We start from the raw sequence: 12,634 nt of genomic DNA on the forward strand, positions 1-12,634 counted from the left end.
GCATGTGTCACTAAACTGGTGTCCTTCTCCTGTTTTCCATTACAGTTGCTAACCTTTAAACCCAACCTCAAAATGTTTCTATATCTATCTATGTGAATATATATGGATAAGAAAAGATTTCACCCTACTAAACATAAGTGTGTGTGTGTGTGTGTAGGAATGGTTTATGGTTAAGTAGTTTGTTTTGCAACCTTGTGATTTCAGATTCAATTCCAATGTACGGTATCTTGGGCAAGGGTCTTCATCTCTAGCTTCAGGTTGACCAATGACTCATGGATGAAATTCGCTTGATTGAAAGACACACACACACACACACACACTCACTCCATCAGTCGATCCGTCTGTCTGTCTGGCAGGTAGGCAAATATCAAAACAGACTGGAGTCTAGTGTAGCTCACTGGCTTACCAGTTCCAGTCAAACTGCCTTACAGATGCTAAGTGATGATGATGATGATGATATAAATAAAATAGCTAGTTTCACTTTCACAGCATTAACTTGCATGTGACCTGAGCTGACCAATAGAAGCCTAACATCTAGAATCCATGAATTTGTCTCATATTTCTAACTCTTCTTCAAATATCTGATGGAAAGGATATATCCTACACATTAAAAAAACAACTGTCATAAAAAGCTGAGTCAAACTCTTACCAAAAATATATGTAACTTGAAAACCAGATGTGTTGAGTACCAGTTTGTCTTCGCCCACACCATCATGTGTGTGTATGTGTGTATATATATACATATATACAAATTGAGGGAGTGGTGCAGGTTCGACTAAAATTCCTCCTGGTGGTGCCCCAGTATGGCCTCAGCCTACTGACTAAAGCAAATAAGCAGATAAAATTACACACATGCACGTGTCTTTACTCTGGACATTACAGTCACTCCTAAAGAATAAATTCTCTTTAAGAGAATTGGAAGTAATCCGGATGTTAGTACAAATAATAACCAAAGCACTTGGAATGATCAACTATGATCATCACAACCTTTGTTTCGCTGACATCATATAGCCTGGTCTACAGTATGCAATTTATCTTCATTACGCATATTGGTGATGGATTGCAGAGTCAGTATGTAAACGATAAAAGAAAAACATCATGCTATTTGGTGCCATACTGGTTATACCCCTTCGCCCTTTATACTTGCTTTTAATTTGTCACCAGTTTCACCACTTCCAGGGTTGACTGTGAACACTTTACACAACTTGCAATATATCCATTCTGCTGGTAGTTGCAGAACACTTCAGTAAAGATAGATGCTAACACTTCTGGTATATAAAAAGAGTAATTTTGGTCCTCAAGCGCCTTTCCAATCAATACCACCTATATTTCTGTTGCTGTTAAAGTTTTTTTTCCCTTCCATCATTTCATCTCTCCTAGTAGGAGTAATGGCAAATAGATGACGGCTTTAAAGTCCACCTTTTCCAGCTCACCTTTTACCTGCCACACCTCAAAAACAGCTTGTCTAATGGGTCATGCCTTTTGAATCTTTTATACTTATGGGACTGGCTTTAACTCTCACAAGGAGAAAACGCTGCAGTATAATCCTCTTCCTCTGCCTTTCTCACTCAATGTGAAAACCTGTGTAGGAAGAGTCTTCATTAGAAATCTTTAAGCATTTAAACTGGCCATATTCAACCTGTTTTATGTTCAAACCATCCATATCTGGTCTCTCACACCTACCCTACAATATATTCTAAAATATATAATCACATCACCGAAATCTCGAAGTTACGAGATAATGCATGATTATTTCAAAACAATGTGAATAAATAAGCATTACATTTGACAATATTAACGGGTTAAGACAGTGCCTAGTGTAAAAAAAAATTGTTGAATGCCATAACCAGGAATATAGTGTTCGTTATAGAACAGTGGTTTTCAATTGGGGTTCATATAACATTTTGGAAGGGTCCATGCTATGAAAAGAGTAAATTGTTCTTCAGTATTTTAAGGGACCATGAAAAGTTTTAACTATATGCATTACAAGAAACGGGTTTCTTTCTCTAATGTTTTACATAGTTCAACCTATAAAAGTGAATAATAGGAAATTTGAAAGAAGTATCTATGAAATTAGTTTTTAAATGTCGAATGGCTATAGGTGGGGGGAGTCCACCAGAATAAAATAGTTAACAAAAGGAGCCATAGGAAGTAAAAGAAATGTTTGAGAATCACTGCTCTACTAGAGCGTCAGTGACAATAATGTGACTTACGACGTCATACTGTGACCAATCTTCGTCTTAAGAGAGTTGTCAGGGGTCATCTTCGCCATTGGTACATCTGCTATATCTTACCTACTAGCGTTTTCTATGAGACCCATTAGTCTGGTGTTTTCTAACATATCTCGGGAGGGTCATTATTACCAATAATTTTCAAACATACTGGTTCTATTTCACTTTCACTTTATTTTTTATTAGTTAATTGGTTTGCGATTTAACTAATCTATTGTTCGATTAATCATTCGGTCGATCAATCAACTGGTTTATCACCAATCGTGACCTCATCAATAACGTGCCTTCTCAACCGCATAGAAGATTTCGCGAGTAGCGATGAAAGAACTTCGACAAATATAACTGATTGATTAATCGAACCATTAATCAACCTAACAGTCGATTAGCTTAATCGGTTAAGTGGTTAGCCAATTGACTAATAAATAATAAAGTGAAATAGAGCCAGTGCATATGCTTATTGGCATAACGACCCTCTCAAGACACACTATACATTACAACACTCGAGTTCACATCAAGAATCTTGCAAAACAAGTAAATCTTGCAAAACAAGTAAATCCCTCAGAACCTAGGCTTTTCTCTTTAACTCCACCTATCATATTCTGTTCGATTTGTATTTAGATTTCTCGTAATGCAATTCGATTTTTGCTGGAGCCCAAGTTTTACGTCGTATCTTTTTAGATACAATTTTGAGGGATGGCATCGACTCAGGAGCGATTGAAAGGTAAAGTTGGCCATGGCGGTATTTTGAATTCAGATTGTAAAGTGTCGGATTAAAATACTGCTGGACGTTTTCCCGACACTAACGATTCTACTAAACTCGAGGAATGTGTAAAATATTGCTATGTGGACAGCAAAGAAAATTAAACAAAGATTTAATGGATCAGAGGAAAAATATAAAACTGACACTAAATAATTAGCCAATGTTCGTACCTTCTTGCCAGAAGTTGATAAAATGTTATGGGGTATGTAGATGATGACAAGATGACTCTGGAAAACTATTAAGTATAAAACTGGAAATATTGGTCTATGTTAGTGTGATAAATATAATTAGACACCTTTAGCACGGTATGAAGGAGAGGGAGAGAGAGAGAGAGAGAGAGGCAGACAATGTGAATGAGAGACGTAAAGAGAGTGGTGAACAACGATTTGATACGAAAGCAGAGGAAAACGTAATAGAAATTATGACGTCATAACAGATATTGTATTTGGAATAATATCCTTAACTTTTTGCGAGCTGTATTCTCAATATTTTCATGAATAAATGAAACATCTAATGTACGTATTTGATGGCATATAAAACACTTTTTTTTTTTTTACAAAGAAATAAAAGCCCCAAAATAAATCATCCAGAATCCTATACACGGAGTTTAAATATTACATGCTTTAATGCACTAAGAACTCTTTTTTTTTTTTCTCGAATATGCGCTGCTGAAATAGGGGCTGTATCTAATGCCTGTGCATCTTTTATGCCATCAAATACGGTATTAATTTTATTGTACGAGTTGTGGAAATAGATACTTTAGATTGTCAGACGACGCCATTACACTGGTGACGGAAATAACGAATGCCTTAATGTTGCAGAATCCCCCTAGACTCTATATGGTATTTTTGCCGTGACGGTCGCATATTTGTAGGATTAATATTTAATGTTTCTTTCCATTTTATTTTTTTCAGATGCAGTTTGTACGAACTTATAGATTCCCCAGTTGACAACGTGTACAGACTCCATCTTTGTCTCGTTGGTGAACTACTGTAAGCTGTCATAAGAGTATGTTCGCTATAAGAAATAACGATAACATTACATATCTATGGCCATATGTTACTAGCTATATTAGAAATGCGGAGGTAAAGAATACGCTCACCACCTATTTTCGGCGTAACCCTGACCCTAAACGCCGAAAACGGATGCTGTGCGTATTTTTTACCTGCACCATTAGAAGTATTAAATTATTGCCAACAGACAGTTGTGGACCCTATACTTGTATGTAGAGATTATTGTGTAGATTTACTATATAGACTGGTCATGAACAACCTGTGGCCCGCGCGATTTTCTGAATGGTACGCCTAATGAAAACTTAGCAGTGCTGCCCACTTCTTGAAAAAGTTGTCCACAATTAATATTGACAAATATCATACATACAACAACACACTATAGAACAAAAAATGGACTATATACCTGTTGTAACTTGGTTATCTATAGTCCGATGATATTGTAATTCCGAAATATCATCGGACTATAAATAACCAAGTTTCAACAGGTATATAGTCCATTTTTTGTTCTATAGTGCGTTGTTATACCATTCTAAACTTTTTATTCTTTACAAACAATACACAATGTTTCAAGCGAACTACAATACTCTCGTACATACAACAGTAATTCTTGATTTCTTAAAGTTATCTCTGCCCCTAGAGGATGTGTTATAATTACCAAATGGCAACTAAAAAGCAAGATAAGATTAATAAATCAAGCATTTATTTTGTATGGTATTTGATGCAGCTGTATCTGTCCATGTTTTTCAAATACATGTCATTGACCATGATTAAGTTATTTCTCTTGGTTTAGGGTATCTATAGCGGGATTGAAGAACAATTTGTTGCTGATTCTCTACAAAATTATTTGTCCAAGGGTGAGAGACACACACTGTTCTTAACGAGGGAATATAGACAGTGCATATTAAGTGTTTCAGAAAGAGACATGATAATACTCGATGCTGAAAACGTTGTTCCAGTACAGAAGGATCTTCTGCAATGCTATTTTTCCTTCACATCTTAGGAACATCACCAAATCTTGTGAAATTTCTTCCAAGCAGTTGAAGTTCTTCAAACTTGTACCAAATAATATTTTTTGAAATGTAGTCCTGAGGTAATTTTGTGTTTTAAACGTTATGGTGTAGTTTAAGGGAAGATTTGGCTGCCATTTCTAGCCGGTGGAGAAACCACGTAAAGGTTCCGTAGGTGCTGATTTCCATTGCTATGGGGATCAGCACTGGTAATATGTCAATCTGTGGGTACGATTGGCTAAAATTACATAACTTGAAATGTTTGTAGCTTTGACCAACATCTTTTTTCCGAAGGCTATACCCAATATGCTATTTCCATATTTAAGGTACTATGGTCTGATATAAGGGAATTCTAGTTGCGATTCTTAGCAGATTCGGTAGCTACATAAAGTTTTTATTTGTTGTTGTAGTTAGTACAGGAATAAATGTAAGAAGCAACCAAAATGTTTTGAAAATGTTGATACAGGTATTAAAAAAAAAAAAAAAATCCGGGGACGATTTCAGGGAGGTAACTCCGAATAGAATTCATTCATAATCCGTTTGAATTATCGTTTCCTTTCCTGCAGAGGACACAAGCATTTCTAAAGAAAATGGGTCGAGTCGTTCGACATGCTACAAATAGCAGCAGTCAAATATCATTGCAATGAAACCCACGATCTTAAATATTGTAAGGACACAACAGATAATGATTTAACATGCAGCTTTGTATCTTAAAACAGTGAAAGTAAATTTCGTTTGAAGTAACGATAGCAAAATCCATTAAGTTTTGAATTTTCCAATGTGTGTGTTTTCGTGAGCTTGTGTACCCCCCTCCACACACCCACACACAGTGTACTGTTCCGTGATGGTAAGATCAACAAAAAGTACTCCATCTTTTGAGAGATAAATATTATTTAATAAACATAATACATATTTTCATGTCTAGCTTTCTGTATATGCTCTCTCTCTATCTGATCATTTATCTTGTTGAGGTGGTTGTATTTATAGTGTTAAATCTTTACAACTACTCAAAACTTGAGCTGTGCCGGAGTAATTATTTATTGAAGCCCTTCACTCACTATGGAACATCGGCCATCGATGTCCTTTCTAAACTATTCTCGACTTAGAACTGTCTTTTCTTCTTTTCTCCAGTTGGATCCCTGATTTTCGCCCGTGCTACCTGTACCTTCCTCTCCATTTCCCCGAGGAAAGGCCTTTTCCCTCCAGGTCTTGGTTTTGAACTGTCATCAATGCTTCTGTAACTTTGATTTTTTTTTCTGGGTAGAGATATTGGCTTTACGCAGACCAATTCTTACCTCTGACCTTTGACCTATCCATCATCAAAGGCCCTTCCAGGAGCTTATGCTAGATTGGTATTACTCCCAGGGTCATTGGGGCACACGAGCCATCATATTGCCGCAGGGCCAAGACCTTGCGGTAGTATGTAAGAAATGGTGTGAGACATAACTATGAAACAATATGCTGTGAATGGGGTAAGCTTAGATATGAACAGTGTAGAGGTGTAGTGAGGTTAGTCGATTACATTACTTGACTGGTACTTTATTTTATCGACGCTGAAAGAATGAAAAGTGAAGTTGATCTCGGCGAGATTTGAATTCAAAACGTAAAGAGCCGAAACAAATCGGGCAAAGGATTTTCCAGATGCGTTGTTGATTATATTTGGGTTAATTTTCTTCAAGTAAATCTATCTTCAAAGATATGCCAGTCATAATTATTCGATTTTTTTACACCACAAAATCCAAGAAACAGGAAGGGTGTTTGATTTTTTTTATATATCTTGAAATGTTACGATATTAATCAGAGATATTCATGTTAGCTTACATTAAATGTTTATAGATAAATGTGCGGGATTAACACAGCCAAAACGAGTTATATTGTTAATTGCTTATTGTAGAGATAAATGTAGATATTTACATACAGCACTGGTTCCTTTCTAAGTTATATATTTAAAGATTCTAGGGATGACAAGAGAGTATATTTAGAGTGTTGTTTCAGAGAGGCAGATCACATTTTTGGTAGCATATCACTCCAAGTAATTTGATAATGCTAGGAATGTTTTCTAGCACAATATTATCTCCGATATCATTATTTTCTCTCATATTTCATGTACATATATTTAAACACGTGTTTGTTGTTTTATTGTTTAATCCAAGGTCAAATCTTATCAAGGACGTCTATAATAAATGACATTTCTCTAGTGATTTCATCAGGAATGTTGTATCAACAACTTCATTGCCCAGTGGGCTCTTTGCTTTTAAAGGAATAAGTTGCGATAAAGAAGAGATTTTATAGTTACTGTACTTGTGTAAAACTTGCACCCAATAATTTAGCATTAACTCTTGGTACATTTTTTGTCCTTTCATATTCAAACTTGGTATTAGCTTTGCTCTGTTTTTTCAGTTGCACTCCAACATTTTTTTCTAGTTAAAATTAAGAATAAAATAATGCGTCTTATATACGTGTAAATACTTTTTTTCCTAAAAGGTTAAACAACAGTATTAAAGTTTCTTCGATTGTATTTTGATAGTGATAAAATGTAGACTCGTTGGTGATTAGACCCTTTAACAAAGTGTGTAAAAGTTGCTGGGGCTAGGACCCAGCTTTTATGTTACTCTAGTTTAAAAGCTAACAGCTATGATCAAGAAAATCTTAAAAACTATAGACCAGAATATATCTTTGTATGTTGAATATACACCAGCCTTTTATGCTGTTTTACAGTGGAGAGAGGGAGAGATAGAGATAGAGACAGAGAGAGACGGAGAAACAAAAACACACACGCAGAGAGTGAGTGAGAGAGAGAGGTAGGGAGAAAAAAGAAGAGAGTCATAGAGAGAAATAAAGAGATGGGCTATGCCTGTTGATGTATTGATGATTGAAAGACGGAGAAGACGCAGTAAATGTTTCAGTTATGGAAATATGACGTCATAGTAGATATAATAAAAAAACTTTATCCAACTTCCAGAACAATATTCTCAGTATTTGCCTTTGTGTGTACAGTTACAGTTAACAGACAGTTGAAGTGTTAGAACACTACCCTACACTTGACACAATATGGTCAGCTGATTCTAGAGAATACAGTAACTATATTTACGTTGTGGTTTGTGAGAAGCAGAACAGGTAAAATTTTGCTATCCCATCCGCCCCACTTGGAGGGTGAAGTTTATGGTTTACCTATGGTTTTTGATGTGTTATGAACGAATCTGGCCATCAAAACCGTCTGAAGTCACTTGCTCTTTAGACAAATCACCCCCTTCAAAATGTGACAGGTGTATTAGCAAAGTGGCCAAAGTGGCCAAAGCTTTCTTTTTCTATTGTGGCACTCCGTCGGTTACGACAACGAGAGTTCCAGTTGATCCGATCAACAGAACAGCCTGCTCGTGAAATTAACGTGCAAGTGGCTGAGCATTCCACAGACACGTGTACCCTTAACGGAGTTCTCGGGGAGATTCAGTATAACACAGAGTGAAACAAGGTTGGCCCTTTGAAATTCAGGTACAACAGAAACAGGAAGAAAGAGTGAGAGAAAAAGTACAGCAGGGTTCGCTGGACAAAAGTTTGGAACAAATGTCTGAAAATCGTGGACAAAAGATTTACTATTATTTTTTTGTATTCTTTTACTCTTTTACTCTTTTACTTGTTTCAGTCATTTGACTGTGACCATGTTGGAGCACCGCCTTTAGTCGAGGAAATCGACCCCAGGACTTATTCTTTGTAAGCTTAGTTCTTATTCTATCGGTCTCTTTTGCCGAGCCGCTGAGTTACGGGGACGTAAACACACCAGCATCAGTTGTCAAGCGATGGTGGGGGGACAAATACAGACACACAAACATATATACGACGGGCTTCTTTCAGTTTCCGTCTACCAAATCCACTTACAAGGCTTTGGTCGGCCCGCAGCTATAGTAGAAGACACTTGCCCAAGGTGCCACGCAGTGGGACTGAACCCGGAACCATGTGGCTGGTAAGCAAGCTACTTACCACACAGCCATTCCTACGCCTGTATGTGAAATTTATGTCCGTCTCATTTTGAAGTTGAAATATTTGTTTTTGACCTGATTTCTGATATGTTTTGAACGAATTTCACCATCAAAACCGTCGGAAATCAATCTTTCTTTAGGTAAACCACGCTCTTCAAATAGTGTCAGATATAATAATAAGAATTTACTGCAAAGCTTGTATGGTAACATGACACACCACGTAAGCTGTGAATGCTTTTTCCCAAACACGTAACTTATGCATTTAGTTTCTTCCACGTTTCATAGATACCATAGGATTTATTCATTGACTTGTAGATAAATAATTGTTGCTGTTTAATCCCAGGTAAGCAATTCAGTGCTTCAAAACTGCATTACAGGTACACAATTCATTGCTTCAAAACTTTAAATTGATTGGTGAGAGCAATTCATTTCACATAATGAACGCTATTATTCAACAAGTTAGAATTTGAATAACATTCAACAGGTATGCTCTTATAAAAATCTTTTCAGTTATTTGTGTAATTGTCTGAAGGACTTTGAAGAAAAGGAAATTTCGTCCTTGAGGACAAAAAAACAAAAAAACAAACGAAAGAAAAAAGAAAAAAGAAAAGAAGTTGGTTTCCTATTCCACTGAGCGAGGGAACATTTTGCTTAAAAACGTTTAACTTGAAATAAAACTTTTAACTTGAAATATATGGAGAAGTCATTTTTGCTTTCAAATGTTATGTGACCGACTTGTTGGTGCCGGCTTGAAAATATTAACAGAAAATTTTCCTGAAATTGCTATACAGCCTACCATATTTTCCTACACTGAATTTCTCACATACTGTCCACATCGCACACTGTTTATCCATCACACCCAAAACAAACAATTTACTTTATTAATCAATTTTTTTTCGGAGACGTCTATGCTTATGATAATTTCAATTAACCCATACCACAAAAGCTAATCACACAGATAGCAACACTCCACTCTCCACAAACAAACATAACTCCTACAATTCAACAAGTTCAATCGTATGAGCCAACCTCTACGTTGGCTCATTCGATTGTGGTCTTTTTGCCCTTCCATACGCATTTGATCGTTGGAAACCCGTTTTAAATTTTGCCTTGAGAACAATAAATTTGTTTCTTTCTCGAAAGTTGAAAGTTTTTCAAATCTTTTATTTATTATCTTTCTCAGTTATTAGACTGCGGCCATGCTGGAGCACCATATTGAAGAGTTTTTAGTCGAATGAATCACCTCTTGTACTTACTTCTATCGATCTCTTTTGCCGGACGATTAAGTTACGGGAACGTAAACATACTAACACCAGTTGTCAAGTGGTGGTCACACACACGCACAACGAGCTTCTTCCGTCTACCAAGTCCCTTTACAAGGCTCTGATCGGCTCGAGGCCATAGTAGACAACACTTGGCCCAAGGTGCCGTGCAGTGGAACTGAACCCAGAATCGTGTAGATGGGAAGCAAACTTCTTACTACTCAGCCACACCTGCTGACACCATAGATATTCACAACAATTCTCTTTTTTACCCAATAGGTTCCATATCTTAAGTGAATTCCAAAAAACATTCAAAGATTGTCAGAAATCAAATGAAAGTAATTGCGCAAGAAAATCTATCATGTTAGAAAATAAGTCGGGTATAAATATTGTTCAATTCGTCCAATTCAATAAACAGAATCGATCTCTATTTGTTACAAATCGTATCACATTCCTCTTTATTGCTTATTTACCTTCGTGAGGAGTTACAGCAATCCACATAAATTATTATTATTATCATTATTTTGATTTGGCTCAATTCGGTCTTATTCCTGGTAGGATTTATCTAGGTAGTGCGTTGCTACCTGTAACCTTAGGTATCCACAAGTTTTCAGCAGTCTTTCAAGTGCTTAGAAGGCCCCACTGATAATGTTTGCTGTCCCTAAGAGGAAAACTTTCTGTTGGAGTTTCACCGGGCATTCTATTTTAATCTCCTTCAGCCATTTGTCTCTATCTTTGCTTCCTGTTCCCAACGTACAAATTATTCTTTTCTACTCAAGGCACAAGGCCCAAAATTTTCGGGGGAGGGGTGGCCAGTCGATTAGATGGACCCCAGTACGCAACTGGTACTTAATTTATCGACCCCGAAAGGATGAAAGGCAAAGTTGACCTCGGCGGAATTTGAACTCAGAACGTAAAATCAGATGAAATACCGCTAGGCATTTCACCCAGTATGCTAACGTTTCTGCCGCCTTCAACGCACCGATTATTATAGACATAATCTTTACTGTTCGCATGCTCCAAATTCTGCCTTTCAAATTTTAAGGGATTGCATTTTCATTGTTTTACGTCCTCTTTACGATCCTGGAATCAAACGGACATGATGGCTCGATTAGAAAGCAACTTCGCTTTACATTATCTACTGCGTGGCACTTTGGGCAAGTGTCTTCTACTATAGCCTCGGGCCGACCAAAGCCTTGTGAGTGGATTTGGTAGACGGAAACTGAAAGAAGCCCGTCGTATATATGTATATATATATATATATATATGTATGTGTGTTTGTGTGTCTGTATTTGTCCAGCCACCATCGCTTGACAACCGTTGCTGGTGTGTTTACGTCCCCGTAACTTAGCAGTTCGGCAAAAAGAGACCGATAGAATAAGTACTAGGCTTACAAAGAATAAGTCCTGGGGTCGATTTCCTCGACTAAAGGCGGTGCTCCAGCATGGCCGCAGTCAAATGACTGAAACAAGTAAAAGAGTAATTGTTATGTCCGGTTTATTATGTTCTAACTTCCTGTTCGTTTCAATAGGAAAGTCCCACAAAATCTTACATTTCTCCGACTCGAGTAGTTTCGATTCGATGATTGCACTATGTGTTTCCAGCTTCAAATCGCCATTTTATTATTAACAACAACAATAATAATAATAATAATATAAGTACAAAGCACGAAAAATCAACCTTTTTTCTTTTTTTGAAATTTTTTCAGCAGATTCTTATGTTTTTGATGGCGGAGATTCTGAATATGTCAAGAACCATTTTTTCAAAATTCTTAATTCCCCCTCCCCACCTCAAATTTTAAATTTTAATTTTTTTCGAATTTTTTTTCTTTCTATTGACGTGGAAAAATATGGAGATTAAGAATATGGAGGGAAAAAAATAATTCCTTTCAAATTTTCTCTGAAGAAACTCCAAAATTAATTCATATACCCTTCACCATTACATCCCGCTGTCTAAAAGTGAAGACGAACGGCTTGTGTGTTCGTGTGTGCGCGTGCGATTGAACGGAGAAAATATGCTAGAAATAACAGCCAATTCTCACATAAACGGATCCCTCCACTCCTTTAGAAAAAAAAGATGATTTTATGGAAACCCACGTTTTCAGCTATGGAGATTCCGATTCTGAAAAAAAAGAAAAAAAAGAAGAGAAAGAAATCGCCCCCAACCCCTTTCCCTTGTACAAACCGGCGCTTTACACAAACCCCATTGAGGCCTCTTGGTCTCGAATCAAAAGACGGTTGAAGTATATCACTGGATCATTGGGCCATAATGAAATGGTCTCGAGTCGACGAATCTATGTATGGAGAAATGTTATGGATTTACGGCGAAGAAAAATTTCCAGAATTTCTCTATATTTCTCAAAAAACATTGCCGAAGTTTATCTC

Source organism: Octopus bimaculoides, chromosome 9 (genome assembly GCF_046866305.1).
Source record: "Octopus bimaculoides isolate indiv1 chromosome 9, ASM4686630v1, whole genome shotgun sequence".
NCBI lineage: Eukaryota > Metazoa > Mollusca > Cephalopoda > Octopoda > Octopodidae > Octopus > Octopus bimaculoides.